Genomic DNA, 17719 nt, shown 5'->3' on the forward strand with positions numbered 1-17719 from the left:
CTACGTAGACTACGATAGTGTCAATAACAGTTCTTTGCGTCAGGGCCACGGTACAACTCTCCATCAATATACAGTCGACCTCTCCGAAACGCACACTTTTTGCCAGCTTGAAACGCACCATCACTGACAGCCTTCAGGGATCTCTTCAACTCTTTATCCTCCTTTATCAGATCTTCAGTTAAATATAATGGCGTATTTTTCAGCTTGAGTACCCTCTCCTACCAGATCCGTTGACGACCGCCTCCGTGGTGTACTGGGTAGAGCGTCCGCCCAGAATGCGGAAGATCGCGGGTTCAATCCCCGACCGCGTCATACCAAAAGACGTTAAAATATGGTACTTGTTGGTCCCTGCCTGGCGCTCGGCATTAATGGGTACAATAAGGACTGGTCGGCTCGGAGTTAGTATAATGTGTCTGAGTGGGGTATTCATGCTTCACTGCGGCATGGTATCTCAGTGGGCTAGCACTATAAAACCAGCTTCAGTCTGGGCTAGTACAAGCAGCCGCACATACACATACACACGCACACGCATGCACATCGTCATATGAGCGAAATATTCTCAAGCACGACGTTAAACCCAATTCCACCACCACCACCAGATCCGTTGACGCTCCATTTGGGGTTGCTTTAACTTGTTTGTCATAAACTGCATTGTCACTTTCATGGTGTCTTCTGCAGGTTCATTTTCGAGTATTCCATGGATGAGCAGATTGAATTGCCGAGAATGACGTTCATTATCTTTCACTCGATCCCCCAAGTCACGAACACGTTTTGCCATTTCTTCTTGCGTTTTGTCAATTCTGACGAGGCTTGCACTATGTTCAGTTGTTACAGACTTGAACTTCCTTAGAAATAAAGTCAATAGTGTTCTTGTTTTAGCTCTTCCTTAGAGCTGACAACGACGCCATACACCTCTATCAAGTCAGGATATTTTTCGGGCCCTGACGTAACATCATGGCCGCCATGTGTTTCTTCGTCCGTCTCCAAGGGATCTTCGTGCAGGAGAAAACAGTCCCTTTTAGCGTGTTTGTCGTCTCCAGGCTGGTTCCCCGGGTCTCGGATTGCTTACGTTTCTCATTTGTCTTTTTTAGGCGTTGAACCGGGGGTTAGAGACTTCATTTCATGAGATTTTCGTGAGCCGTTTGCACTGTCAACCTCACTCCGCCATAGACCACGTGACCTCCGAGTTAACGTTGTTATTGCGTCATTTAGAGACGTTGCTGAGCCGTCTGGAAATAGTTCGGTGTCTTCTGCATATACTCCAATATTCCTATCATTATCCCTAATATTTCTGCCTCAAAACGAAGTAAATATGGACAGATATCTTACTCTGGAGCTCGTCTTTTTCCGATATCTCACATTTCATTTATGTTTTTCTCTTGTATTTCTTAGCAAGTGTGTAGAATATGCAATAGTTTCCCCCCTTACTTTCATGCTTTACTTCCCATACATCACGCGTCAACCAAGTCAGCGAGCCCGACCACCCGATCCCGTTTGTCGCCTCTTACGGCAAGCATGGGTTGCTGAAAACCAATTTTAACCCGAATCTTCACGGGTCAGTTGATATTTACAGCCTGAAAAAAGAGCAAACCAGATGCGGCTTGAGCAGCCGAAACTACAAGAGCAATTAGGGTATATCTACCCGTGAGCATTAATTTAGCACCACGTGTATCAATGGACATTTTGTAAATTTTTGTTCAAAGGCGATCATACCCCAGCACACTTAAATGCACATGAACACCTTCACATACTGTCTCAACATCAATGGGTCACATGTTCAGTTGCCAAGCTCAATGGGGGACAATTTTCATAACTGCAGCAATTGCTCCACACTGTGCTTAACTGATTTGAAAATATTAAGAAATGAACTTTTCCAGACATGGCGAGACGTAGACTTTCATCAACTATACGGTGACAAGTTACTGTCATGCATGATGCAGGGGGATAACTCGGCTCGTGCGTCGATGAAGAGCGCCAGCTGCGTTACTTAATGTAAATTGCAGGAGACATTGAACATCGACATCTTGAACGCAAATGGCGGCTTCGGTGTCCAGTCCGGAGCCACGCCTTTCTGAGGGTCGGTGACCAAGCAATTGCAAACTCACGTTTGCGCATTGGGCTTTCGTAGCTTTGACCGGCTCCGTGGCCTAAAGTTCAGACCATCGGTGCTAACTTGAAAATTAACAACACGGTTAATGGTCAGTCTAAGTAAACTTAGGCTCAGTATTATTCGTTTCACTGCTGTATACTGAGTCTAACAAAACCTAGTAGAAGTTCGCGTCAGCTAACATCTGAGCGACCTACGACCGTCCAATGAAATCCGAACGGATTTAACCAGTCAGGCAACGGCTGATGTTTAGGGTTCGGCGGGACTTACAAAATTCCCCGGTCACTGACACTATCTCTCAACAAACGTAACTCTGCATTAAACACAGATATTTGATCTGCAGTATATACGCTTAGGGCTTTATGATGACATGGTTACCATTAGCAAATATTTCCGCAAGCTGACATCGTTTAACATTGACAAAAAATGCTATTTTCACCGACTGTTTACTCACTGTTGTGGCGTGCTCCATGTGCATCACTCGGAAGCGATCGTACGAAAAATAGCATTCGGAATCGTTCGGGTACAAACTTTTTCGATGTAAAAAGTTCAAAAGGTATGTGCGAATTACAACTTTCGCGACTTGGTAAGCTGTGTTCTGACTGGTCAGTTGAAAAGGTTAGCTGATGCGACCATCTACTAGGGTTTGTTAGACTCAGTATATGCAGTGTAACGAATAATACTGGGCATAAGTTTACTTAGACTGGGTTAAAAGTCGACTTGTGACCACGTACGTGGCCACCGGTGAATAAAGGCTCTGGAAGACCAAGGGAGACCAATGACCATGATAGGTGATCCCTAATTTGTCTGGCAAGACACAACCCTATTACCCATGCCGAAAAACTTCACCAGTAAGTCCGACCCTCCACTGGTATCATCAGAGGGAGGCTGGCGGGTTCTAGTCTGGGGATACGTCGTCCAATCAGACTTCCTCACAGAGACAGGAAGAACGTCTGCAGGTATCCAAGAAAACCTCAACTTGAAAACCTGGTTTGGTGTTCATTGGTCTGATGAAAGTCTCTACCGTCGGCCATTGTAACGAGGAATATCACTAGATGTTCCATGCTTCTAAATCCTTTGGTATAGGCTCGGTGATGGTGTGGGGTAGCGTTTCGTATGGCTGCACGTCGGATCTCATTACAGTACCTGGGACAACGTTATGAACAGGAAGTACTGGATACCGCCGTCGTACCACATGGTGACAACCATCCCCTTTTTAGACGTCCTATATTTATGGATGACAGAGTTAGACCTCACAATTTTCGAGCCGGTATCGCCTATTTGCAGAAAGAAAACAGAAAAAAACATGGCCCGGAAAGAGCCTCGATATGAACTCCAGATGGTATCTGCGCCAGGGGAGGCTAGACCAGGTACTGGTATTGCCGTCAGTAGAGGTTGATACAATTACAACAGTCATTATTTGAAAACTGGGAGACAATCCGATTCGTGGCATAATCATTGGGACCATACCGTCCGGGAATGTTGATATTCTTTGTGTACCCCTCTCAGATTTACCTGTGGAGATCTGGTTTAGAATTGGTCTTCAGTAACCCATGCTTGTCGTAAGAGGCGACTAACGGGATCGGGTGATCGCTGACTTGGTTGACACATGTCATCGTATCCCGGTTGCGTAGATCGATACTCATGCTGTTCATCACTGCATTGCCTGGTCTAGACTCGATTATTCACAGACCGCCGTCATACAGCTGGAATATTGCTGAGTTCGGCGTTAAACTAAACTCACTCACTCCTCTCAGATTTCAAGAAAACCTGTTGGGGCGGTGGGGCCGCCTAGTTGTTAAAGTGTTGGCTCGTCACACCGAAGACCCGGGTTCGAGTCCCCACATGGGTACAATGTGTGAAGTACATTTCTGGTGTTCCCTGCCGTCATATTGCTGGAATATTGCTAAAGGCGGCGTAAAACTAAACTCACTCACTAAACAGAAGTCTGATTATGAGAATTGGATATATCAGATATGGTTAGGTTTTAATCAAAGTAAAATATGTTTCATTTTAATAAGGTTTCGGTTTTCAAATCATACACAACAACTGGTAGTGTTTTAGTACTTATCAAAGAGAAAGGTGACGCTCTTCATTAATGCTCATAAGTATGTAATAATATCTGAGACCCTAACACTTTTAAACAACGACATAGTTAGGAGGATGAAACATTTAGTTCAAGAGATATTGTACATCATTTCAAATATAACTCGAAATTTATTAATATTAAACCACAAGAATAAAAGGAGTTGATTTTCAGATTATCTCTCTTGCCATATTATAGAGATTCATAGAGGGGAGTATTCAGCACATGTATACATAGGGGATGAAAAGACATTGCAATGACTCTCAATATCATTGATATGGCTGAAATATTGCCGAGATGACGTTAAATGTTAACTCACTCACTCAATGTCATTGTCCTCCTGGGAGGATACGTAAGTCCCGAAACATTCACAGTTTATTTCCTCTTACCACAATTTTAATCGAAGTATATATGTGATTTTGATTTATGGCTGTATTGTCTCCAATCACCAGTGGCTTGCGGAATGGTGTAAATCCAGCTAGGGTCCATGCAGGTAGCAAAGGTGCTGTAAGTCCCAATGGCTGGTGCTGGTACTTCAGTTGCTGGAGATCTCCAGCCCGTTTGTCGATGTGGGTATAAATCGTAACTCAATCACTCACTCAAAGCCATTTGTATGTCAGTTGTTCTATCAACAATTCATGACGTTGTTCTGTGAACAGTGTCATAGACAGTGATACCAACCTACTAAAGAATGTTTTCAGCGCATTATGAAATCCCACGTGCCAAGTGATCTATAAGCGAAATGTCAGGTGAACATTCCTGATAACCATACATATATAATGAGCCACTATCATTCAGACGGGAAGTTTTCAGGGATGCTTCTAAATTTTCTGTCTTCCATTACTGACGATTATTAAATCACTCACTTAATGCTGCGTAAATTGACCTCAGAATGTATTCTGGACTATAGAGACTATACAATATAAGTAGACTACATAATTATGTGATATTGACCTCAGAATGTATTCTGGACTATAGAGACTATACAAAATAAGTAGACTACATAATTATGTGATATTGACCTCAGAATGTATTCTGGACTATAGAGACTATACAATATAAGTAGATTACATAATTATGTGATATTGACCTCAGAATGTATTCTGGACTATAGAGACTATACAAAATAAGAAGTTACATAATTATGTGATATTGACCTCAGAATGTATTCTGGACTATAGAGACTATACAAAATAAGAAGTTACATAATTATGTGATATTGACCTCAGAATGTATTCTGGACTATAGAGACTATACAATATAAGTAGACTACATAATTATGTGATATTGACCTCAGAATGTATTCTGGACTATAGAGACTATACAAAATAAGTAGACTACATAATTATGTGATATTGACCTCAGAATGTATTCTGGACTATAGAGACTATACAATATAAGTAGACTACATAATTATGTGATATTGACCTCAGAATGTATTCTGGACTATAGAGACTATACAAAAATAAGTAGACTACATAATTATGTGATATTGACCTCAGAATGTATTCTGGACTATAGAGACTATACAATATAAGTAGACTACATAATTATGTGATATTGACCTCAGAATGTATTCTGGACTATAGAGACTATACAAAATAAGTAGACTACATAATTATGTGATATTGACCTCAGAATAATTATGTGATATTCTGTATTCTGGACTATAGAGACTATACAATATAAGTAGACTACATAATTATGTGATATTGACCTCAGAATGTATTCTGGACTATAGAGACTATACAAAATAAGAAGTTACATAATTATGTGATATTGACCTCAGAATGTATTCTGGACTATAGAGACTATACAATATAAGTAGACTACATAATTATGTGATATTGACCTCAGAATGTATTCTGGACTATAGAGACTATACAAAATAAGAAGTTACATAATTATGTGATATTGACCTCAGAATGTATTCTGGACTATAGAGACTATACAAAATAAGAAGTTACATAATTATGTGATATTGACCTCAGAATGTATTCTGGACTATAGAGACTATACAAAATAAGAAGTTACATAATTATGTGATATTGACCTCAGAATGTATTCTGGACTATAGAGACTATACAATATAAGTAGACTACATAATTATGTGATATTGACCTCAGAATGTATTCTGGACTATAGAGACTATACAAAATAAGAAGTTACATAATTATGTGATATTGACCTCAGAATGTATTCTGGACTATAGAGACTATACAATATAAGTAGACTACATAATTATGTGATATTGACCTCAGAATGTATTCTAGAGACTATAGAGACTATATTCTGGACAGAGATATAAGTAGACTACATAATTATGTGATATTGACCTCAGAATGTATTCTGGACTATAGAGACTATATACATAATTATGTGATATATGTGATATTGACCTCAGAATGTATTCTGACTATAGAGACTATACAAAATAAAAGACTATACAAAATAAGAAGTCTACATAATTATGTGATATTGACCTCAGAATGTATTCTGGACTATAGAGACTATACAAAATAAGAAGTTACATAATTATGTGATATTGACCTCAGAATGTATTCTGGACTATAGAGACTATACAAAATAAGAAGTTACATAATTATGTGATATTGACCTCAGAATGTATTCTGGACTATAGAGACTATACAAAATAACAAGTTACATAATTATGTGATATTGACCTCAGAATGTATTCTGGACTATAGAGACTATACAATATAAGTAGACTACATAATTATGTGATATTGACCTCAGAATGTATTCTGGACTATAGAGACTATACAAAATAAGAAGTTACATAATTATGTGATATTGACCTCAGAATGTATTCTGGACTATAGAGAATATACAAAATAAGAAGTTACATAATTATGTGATATTGACCTCAGAATGTATTCTGGACTATAGAGACTATACAAAATAAGAAGTTACATAATTATGTGATATTGACCTCAGAATGTATTCTGGACTATAGAGACTATACAAAATAAGAAGTTACATAATTATGTGATATTGACCTCAGAATGTATTCTGGACTATAGAGACTATACAATATAAGTAGACTACATAATTATGTGATATTGACCTCAGAATGTATTCTGGACTATAGAGACTATACAATATAAGTAGACTACATAATTATGTGATATTGACCTCAGAATGTATTCTGGACTATAGAGACTATACAATATAAGTAGACTACATAATTATGTGATATTGACCTCAGAATGTATTCTGGACTATAGAGACTATACAATATAAGTAGACTACATAATTATGTGATATTGACCTCAGAATGTATTCTGGACTATAGAGACTATACAATATAAGTAGACTACATAATTATGTGATATTGACCTCAGAATGTATTCTGGACTATAGAGACTATACAATATAAGTAGACTACATAATTATGTGATATTGACCTCAGAATGTATTCTGGACTATAGAGACTATACAATATAAGTAGACTACATAATTATGTGATAACACTTAATCAGCTTCACAACATTTTGACCAAATTGTGAAATCAACTTTGGTCAATTCTATGTTCGTTATACACGCTTTTGAATATTTAAAACTATGCAAATTCACTAATTAAAGACATAAAATGAAGACGTTGATCTAATAGTGCCTTGAAACTGACATTAAGGCCATGAAACAGTGATTAAAGTGGATGAATTTGTCTCAGACCTTATTAAACGATTACCAATAGGGTCTCATGCATTGTGAACGCACTACGAATACTAAACCTGGAACGATACAGAGAAGACTAACTTGGCATTACTACATGCATTAGACAATGGCAAAGAAGTCAGGGCAGTTTTCTGTGACATTAGCAAGGCTTTTGACAAGGTTTGGCATAAGGGAATCATAGCGAAATTAGAAGCTTATGGTATTAAGGGTAAGTTACTTGATTGGTTTTCCAGTTATCTCGACAATAGATTACAGAGAGTAGTTATAGACAATTCCAATTCAGATCTAAGGAAAGTCACTGCTGGGGTGCCACAAGGATCTGTCCTTGGGCCATTACTGTTTTTAGTCAACATAAATGATATCATTGAGGGTATCAGTAGTAACATTCGTTTTTTTGCCGATGATACTTCGGTATATGTTATTGTTGATAATCATGTTGTTACTGCCGCTTCCTTAAATAATGACCTAAACAGGATCTCTCACTGGGCTGAACTATGGCAGGTTAGCTTTAATCCTGGTAAGACTGAAGCTGTTTTATTCACTCGCAGAAATACCGGTAACCAACTTCCAATTCCTAAGCTTAAAATGCATGGAGTAGACATTACTGAAGCCGCCTACCATAAACACCTAGGAGTAACCTTGCAATCAGACTGTAAATGGAATTCCCACATTGGTGAATTAGTTAAAAAGGTTCGTCCATTGGTAAATTGTCTTCGTAGTTTTAAATATAGATTATCTAGAAAATCATTAGAGCAAATGTACAAGTCATATATATTACCAACTTGTCGAAAATCTACATTTAGACGCTCTGCGGACGATTTGCGGGGCAGTTAGAGGAACAAATCATGACTTAATATATAAGGAAACTAACTCTATGCCCCTAGTTGACCGTAGACAAATTAGCAAGTTATTATTATTTTACAAAATGGTTCATCATATGACACCAGTTTATTTAACTGATCTACTGCCCGAAAAGGTATCACAGTTAAGTGACCATAGATTAAGAAACAGAAATAACATTCAAACTATAAGGTGTCGTAGTGACTTGTATAACAACTCGTTTTTACCTGATACAATACGACAATGGAATGATTTGCCTGAGAATATGTACGATATTGAAACCATAGGCCAATTTAAAATGCATTCCAATCATCTAAACCACCCAATTTAAATATATTCGATAAAAACTTTGGTACACGTTTCTGCCAAATTATCCACTCACGCCTCAGACTTGGGTGCAGTAATTTGAAAGCGCACATGTTTGAACGGCACATTTCAGTTGATCCATTCTGTTCCTGTGGTCACCCTATGAGGATACTTTACATTACTTCTTTACTTGTCCTAATTATTCTAACATCAGACATCGCATGTATTTTTACGAACATGGATATAATTTAAATTCTGTCCTAAATGGTAATCCAAACAAAAATGTACTTGTAAATTCTTTCATACTACAATCTGTCCATTCTTTTATAATAAAATCGCATAGGTTTGATAAATGATTAATAATGTTTAATACGCAGGTTGCTTGCTTTCCTATCATGCTGCATATTATTTAATATTTGTTTTATTCATGTATCAATGAAATGGAGAGGTATTCAAATAAGCCATTACGGCTTGTTTACCAATCCTTGTTCAATATATTTTGAATAAAATATGTTTACACTAAGACTAACTTGGCCCCTGTGCAGGGATGAAACGCAAGTTGGTGAAAATTCCATTTTTTGAAAATTATTTGGTTAGGTCAGGCATCAGTCTCTTAACCGAGCAGAAGAAAATCTTTGAAATAATATGAAATCGAGAAGCCCTGGAAATATACAATTGGTAGATGAGATGCGGAGGGACTGTACATGTGATATGCAATAGAAGACTGTTGCCAATGAAATCTATAGGCCAAGATCGGCCTCTTTTTCCACCCACCCGGCTCGCGACAGATGAGAAATGTCAACTCTCGCTCCACTCCGAACACATTTTCCTCAGATATGCCCCTGTCTGTATGTGCTATCTTTCTCACACACTACGTATATCTTCTTCACGACATCGTAGTTTGGTGGTTACCTAGCTATGTTGGAATTTAGGGTAACACATAATGGCCGATTTTGCTGCTAAGGCAGCACTCAACAAATCTGTGACACCACTCCTAATAATTCTACACTGATTATAAAGTAGCCGCATCCTCAAAAGGGGGTAAATTATTGTCCTCCTGAGAGGATATCCGTTCAAAGTAAATTTAAACTTGCCACCTTTTCAATCGTGGATTATGTGTCCATTTAATGTATTGTTAGATTTGCCTAAATTGCTAACAGCTGAAGGGGTGGTGTAAATCCAGCTCGGGTCCAAGGAGGAAGCAAATGTACTGTAAGTGTCCCTGGTCCCTGGTATGGAGACCTACCTCCAGTTGTTGGCGATCTATAGCCTGTTTATATTATCTTGCCAAGGTAGGGCTGAAATACCGATGTGACTTAAAATCTCAAGGTTGGAAATTTGTAACATTGTAGGGCAGGAGAATGACTCTCTAACGACGAGGAAACTAATCCAGATACCCGCGAAGAACCGGTTAGATCTGATCTTCAGCAACCCATGCTTGTCGTAAGAGGCCACTAACGGTATCGGGTGGTTGGTTTCGCTGACTTGGTTGACGCATGTCATCATATGCCAGTTATGTAGATCGGTACGATTCTAACACCATCTTCATGGGTTGGCAAAGCGCTAATAGCCATAAATAGCATTTATTGAAAGTATAATGTTCAGTTCATCCCTGTTGTATTAGAGATTTTATTGTTGTTATTGGTCTCTGATGCAATGTCCGTTTTAGTGACAGAAACAATAAAATCTACAGAAACTGGAAATTGTTACAGAAACATGAACTAAATGTATATTTTAACATGGATAAGAAGTTTGAAAATATTCCCATTTAGCTGAGGGCCGGATTGCTAAGACTGACAATAGACAGAGGAAATGGTTTGGTATTGATTTGTACCAACGTGTCAGACATGGAGGAGGAGCGTCCCAAACGTAGTCGGTCTCGCCGAGAAAATTATACAAATGAAGCTGTTTTTATGTTTTATTTTTCTACATATTATCTGTCAACCTCAAGCAAATTGCTTTTGCCATGTTCCAGCCTCACGATCCCCATTTTGTTTGACCTTTATCTTGGTACCCCCTAAAAACGCAAAATCTGCAATAAATGCATCACAAACTTCAGAATTTTTTAACACACTATGCAAGAAACATTTTGTGTGTTTGAGAAATCCTCTATAATCAAACGTAGATATTAAAGTGCATAAAATGCAAATTGAAACTACTGAAAGTGACACACACACACCCCACCCCCATGATGTTTACTGAAAGAGATGACGTAATCATAAGGACATAATTTATTCTAATGTTTTCACTTATTAATACATGATGCCAAGGGTTCAAACTAAATACTGAATGGTCACACAAGTGTCAGCACTCAAATTAAATGTAAACAATGCCAGCTTGAATATCTGTACACAATGTTTTTGAAAGATTAAAGTTGGGGTGTCCTTTCAAAACAGCCCCGTCCAAATATAAATCAAGCAATCCAAATCTTTGAATGTTGATTATGACGGGAAGTCATCCAATACTATACTGAACATATTTTATATGTGGGGATACCATTATCCAAGAGGTACAAAATGACAGATCGTTTTCACTTTCTGCAATATCTAAAGAAACATTATACCCCAATGTGTTGTGATGACTAATATCTCGTTAACCACATTAGCCACATATGTGAAAATTTGGATATGGCTTTGCTAATGATTCCTTCAAAATAAAATGGAAGCTTTTCTAACATTGGACATCGAGAATATAGTTAGGCCGACTACTTTTGGGACGCCCCTCGGAAGTTAGCTATAGAAGACTATCACTATTTAGTGTTAGTTTGTTCCTCAGACAGTGACATCTACTATAACAACCATGAACCATAACCAAAAGATGACAGTGTTACCAGACTTCTGTGTTACAATTAAAGTCATGTGACAAGATGGTCAAACTTGGAACTTAGGCAAAATCGCGTTGGCAAGGTCTTGGTACTACAATGGGTAATACATTGGCAAACAATGATTCTGTCTGAGAGGGGTACTCGCGGTAGTCTACACTCTGGAAATTGAACCAATTACGCTTCCATGTTTACTCACCTCTGGCCAAGCGTCCTTGTCACTATGTACCCATCCGGGGAGAACGCCGAGGTCATTAGGGGCGAGGGTACTGTTCTGCGTGTGACGATGACACTTCAGGGTTTCTGGTTCAAATCCAACTGACTGACACTTGGAGTGAGTGTAACATCTTGCAACGCAGTCCATCAGAGAGGGGCTCATGCTGATGTCGTAGACATCTTTAGCGAGGTATGTGTCGTCGAGGTATCTGTTGTTAGAACACTGAGTAAGGACCTTTGTTCCATATGTCAGAATTATGGCAGATAGTACTAATAACGTATATACAGCCTTTAGCCAAAATATCATGATGTATGTGACCATGCCTTAACGTTCCCCGGTAGCGATCTGAGAGAGCCGAGTGTTACCAAGGAAGAAATCGTTTATTAATTCATACGATACGCTATGTTTATAAGGCACCAACCATTTGACATTCTGGGGTGTTTGGTACTTCCCATTTTTAATCTACATCCGCAAAACCATTATGTTGTTTTATTAAAACCGTGAGCTCTGAATATCTTTTATAAAATGTCATCTTGAAACAATAATTCTGGCCAGCAATTCCTTTTATCATCAACATGAAGCTCAATTATGGTGCATTACATTATTTGAAAGGTTATAAAAATAACCGTAAATTAGCATGTAGCTGATAACTTTGTATGAAATTTAATGTCACTTATCGTGCGTGGCACGTGCACTTTGTGCACAATGAGTGAGGGAGTGAGTTAAGTTTTACGCCGCACTCAGCGATATTCCAGCTATACGTTAAAATGATTGGCTGCCCTCCGTGCAGTCTGGCCAACTTGCAATCGTCCCAAGGCTTGTTTCTCTGATCTCTCGTAAGTCGTGGCATGGCGATTGTGTCAAAACAGGAATGATTTCAGGCGAGTTTGGGACTCGCTTTCATTGGTAGGGTTGTCACAATATGCACGTGCATTTTCATTAGCACGAATGTCATACAGAACCTTTTACCACGTCTGCCTTTTTAGGTGCGTTTGGTCGATATGCTTTTTCATCAGAAAACACGCTTATGTTGGTAATAACTGTCAATTTGGATTGAAAAACATGTCAACAAAACGGTACAATCATAATGAAAACACCACCTTGTAGGAACAAAATTTTGCATTTGGTTTTGAAAAGTCAGTTCAATATGCATTGTATGTATATTTAGTTCATTCTGAAAAATCTTTATTGATAGTTTCATTTTTTCTGTTTACATTTATAAATTTTAAAACTTAGATAACATTAAAATAAAATATAATAAAACATTTTCTCCCTTAATCCAAACAGAATCCAAATATGACCCTCCCAAACGAAAGTAAAGATACTTTCCTGTTATATGGTACAGAAACTGCACAACGAACTAAGTTTATATTTATATTATTCTATGAAACATTTTTTTTCGAACCATCGTAATTTTTTATCTTGAGCAGTCTTGAAATGTTTTGTGTAAATATTTGGCCAATTAAACTTTTCAGTTATGACAGTGTCATTCTACCTTTTAAGCAGTGATTTGATGTTGCTTTTGGAAGTAAACAATGTATGATCATATCTTTTGGAAACCTTTTTACACTCGCAAGTTCGTGTAATATATTTTTTTTTTCACTAGGAGCGACAGGATTACTTTCAGAAATGTCTTTACAGAACTTATCATACCAAGATATTCCAAGAAATTCACCTTCTCATTATAACAGTCTTTAAATTCTGTCAAGGGTATGAAGGTCTTACCATCAATAGGAATATATCATATTTGAGTAAGACCTTTTTCAACCCAGCTTTTGTTAAAGAAGTTTGTTTACCAGTACCGATGTTGGCGTTAAAACCTTGGCTTTCTGCCAGAAAACCTTTCACCTGAAGTTGCTTCTATTTGTTTGGAAACATAACTATATGCATTGCGACAATTCGTCTTTCCAAACTTTAGTGCTAATCCTGTTGGCAATTGTGTTATAAAGGATATCACAAACCGACGGCGTCAGCCGGAGGTTTCAAATGAAATATTCCCGTTCTTCAAATACTCAATAACACCCGGAAATTGGCCAACACATGATGTTTATCGACATTGTAAACTCAAAAGTAAACCAAAAGGTCCACACACGTTTTTGTGTCTGCACTCATTGACATCGAGTACGGGTACAGCAGTGAAATGTCATCAGCCGGCCGTTTCGGCTGTCTCCCATGGTAGCATCTGGAACTGCTCATTTGTGATGTCATTCGGACTTCACGTCGAAATATAATTTGAATGACGTCATCACAGCTGACGACGAAACAATACAATGGTGTGAGCTATGTTTGTATGTATTAATACGCAGCGAATTTCCGGGAATCGAATACCGTTTGATCATGTTTTTCAACCAATCAGATTAAAGAACACAGTGCCTTTTGGTTTACAATTTTCATTTGTAAATAGCTGTTCCATCCAATTCACTTTTAGTGACTTTGCATCAGAAAATACATCAACCATACTAAGCGTTCCTTCAGAAACTGACCTGCATAAAGTTTCTCGTTTGATCCAGTCTCTTTTATTATTCCAAATAAACCGGAGAAGAAATATTCTGTTTATCCATCTGCTAATTTATTATCTCTTGAATTTCAAAACAATTAACTTTGAAGTTCCAATTAACCATCTCACACCCATATGTACAGAATGTAATTCTGCAAATGTCTGTATTCCACTCCAAGTTTAGACCAGGCATGTTCTTCCACTGCTGTTCTAAATAACCTGTGACTCATCATAATTAATCCTTAAAACTGAAATATCAGCAAACAGATTATGTGCTTGAAATGATTTTTCAATTCCTTCTAACCTGAATTCAGTGCTGTCTGCATATTGGGAAAAGGAGGGGATTTTCTGATCAGTGGTGATTCCAGTTATGTCCGCATTGTTCCTAACTAAATTTCTAATTTTTTCAGCACACGGCAAAACAGATTATCACCTTGTCTACAATATTTCAGAGCAGAAATGGCGCGTTGAGGTAGCCTAGTGGTTAAAGCATTCGCTCGTCACGCCGAAGACCCGGGTTCGATTCCCCACATGGGCACAATGTGTGAAGCCCATTTCTGGTGTCCCCCGCCGTAATATTGCTGGAATATTGCTAAAAGCGGCGTAAAACCATACTCACACACTCACGAAGAGCAGAAATGAGGTGACATGTTTCTATATATGATGAAATTGGAGTGAATATCATTATAAAAGGCTGAAACCCATTCCTACAGGTGTATGGTAATAATTGATGTTGGAAATATTTTTTTAATAATTTACAAGGAAATTTAGTCAAAAGCTTTCTCAAAGTCAACTTATAAAAGCTTTCTAGGCAAGTCATGTACTTATGTATCATCCATTGCCCCTAGTATGGTGATCTATACCCCATTATTTATACTGTATTGTCTTCACTTAAAATGGAATTTTAGAGAGAGATGCCAGTTATATTTCTTGATACTGTGATATTCTAGTTGGTTTTACTGTCCTTCGTTGACAGCTTTTAATAATGTACATGTATTTATGGGGAAATTAAAACTTGTTTTAGTCACGTTATGGCTGAAATAATGCCGATGTGACTTTAAATTGTAACTCACTCACTCACTTCTGTAGCAGCCGGGTTTATTATTTTAGGCTTCTTTAAAGATGGCAGTATTTCTTTCTTAAAATGACAGCTTAAAGAGACTCTGAGGAGTTTCTATCTTTAACATCAGCCTCTCTGGAGTCTGTTATGTTGCTTTCTTAACAATATATCTGATTCAATAAATAATTCTACGTCTTACGCTCTTTAGATTTACATAATGAGTAGGTTTTCCCTCTGATCCCCATAACTAAAGTTTAAAAGAAAAGCTGATCACTGATTGTAAAATTGACTAAGATTGGGGATACTGAGTCTAAGACATTGCTATAGACTGGCTCTGCATTGCATTAGATATAATCTATACTTCACTAATGTATTTGGTTTCCTAAGCGATGAATTATCCTTTTCTTATCCTGAAGGGTTAGATTATATATCTAACGTAACCATAGGGTAATCAGACCTGTAGCCTGGTGTAATATTCGAATTAGTAATGAGACAATACAAATTTTTAGATACAAAAACAATTATTCTAGTCTTGCTTGAAGGAGATGTTTCTCCTCCACGTATACCCCTAAGTCAGGATTGTGATCATGTTACTATCTATTTGATTTAATTCACCCATCAATTCTAACACCTGGTCCCTAGTATGTGGGTTGTTAATATTTTCGTAATTATTTTTTATCTCTGGCAGAGCCAATTACTAAGTTACAATTTCCATGTAACTACTAAACTTGTGGTATAGGCAGATGATACAATCTCACGGCCACCAATTTTTACAGAGTGACTTTTTTACACTGAATTCTCCGACCCCAAACTAATGTACTGAGTTCGTTCCAAGAGATGGAACTAAATGCAGGAGAGAGGCCCGTGAAGATCCGGGGTAGAATTGGTCTTCAGCAACCCACGCTTGCCAAAAAGGGCGACTATGCTTGTCGTAAGAGGCGACTGACGGGATCGGGTGGTCAGGCTCGCTGACTTTGTTGACACATGTCATCGGTTCCCAATTACGCAGATCGATGCTCATGCTGTTGAACACTGGATTGTCTGGTCCAGACTCGATTATTTACAGACCGCCGCCATAAAGCTGGAATATTGCTGAGTGCGGCGTATAAGTAAACTCACTCACTCACTAATGCATGAGAGAACATTCCTGGTGGTTCCAACTCTGGTCTCCAGTCTTTTTGAGCATCACATCATGGTCGATCGAAACAAATGCCGAGGACAGATCAAGAAGGAAAAGCAATGTTATTTGTTTCCGATAAATAGATTTTAGGATGCCATTATGAACTCTGACAAGTGTTGTGCCGGGGTTTTGTATAAGCAAGCTGAAAAGATTCAGTTAAGCCATTTTCGTGGTACAACATTTTTACTTTTAAGAGAAGCCTACACATCTAGAGGACAATGTATCTGGTCAATATTTTCCATTTTCGACATAGATGCACATTAATGTGTAGATTATATGTCATGAACGAACGAGTTTAAATCAATGTTTTCGGTTTCCTGAAAGTTACTACTTGCCGATGTGGTTTTGGATGTGGAAACATGACCCCAGACTCGACCTCATCTGATATTTGCTTGTCTTGATATGCACTTATAAAAAAGAGGTAAGTCCATCTTTTATGATGCTAAGATCGAACGTGTGTCCTGACCTGAGTAGAAACAGTGATTGAAATCAATATTAAATTTTCGGGTTCTAGAGCAACACTCAAGAAAATCAGAGAACTAGTTCAAAAACTTAGTAAATGAGGATTTATACTGTTTCGATTGTGAAAGTCGATATACTACAATGAACTATAGTCGCAGCATATTACTCCAGATTTCAGTTGTACAGGTATCCCCATTCAGACTCAGTACTTAGTTTTTCAGGGGTGGAAATAACCCATTGCCCGACGTCCGAGGCCAGTGTTTTTTTCTGTCGGGCAAGCAAATTTGTATATCACACTGTACCGGTGTCCTGTTGACTTTCCAATGTTAATTATGTTCTTTATGTAAAAAATCAACAAGAAAACAGCTGGTATAGTGGAAAAATTATCAGGGCAAGTGATTTTACATGTGCCACTGTACCGGAGTACACTAGCAATTTTAAAGT

General features: G+C 38.0%; 1 pseudogene; it reads left to right on the forward strand.

The window, feature by feature from the left end:
- Positions 1–1929: 1929 nt before the first annotated feature.
- On the forward strand, positions 1930–2081 carry LOC124266376 (annotated as a pseudogene).
- The last annotated feature ends 15638 nt before the right edge of the window (positions 2082–17719 follow it).

The sequence above is a fragment of the Haliotis rubra genome, unplaced genomic scaffold (genome assembly GCF_003918875.1).
Source record: "Haliotis rubra isolate DU_JTF1 unplaced genomic scaffold, ASM391887v1 Scf125, whole genome shotgun sequence".
Taxonomy (NCBI): Eukaryota; Metazoa; Mollusca; class Gastropoda; order Lepetellida; family Haliotidae; genus Haliotis; species Haliotis rubra.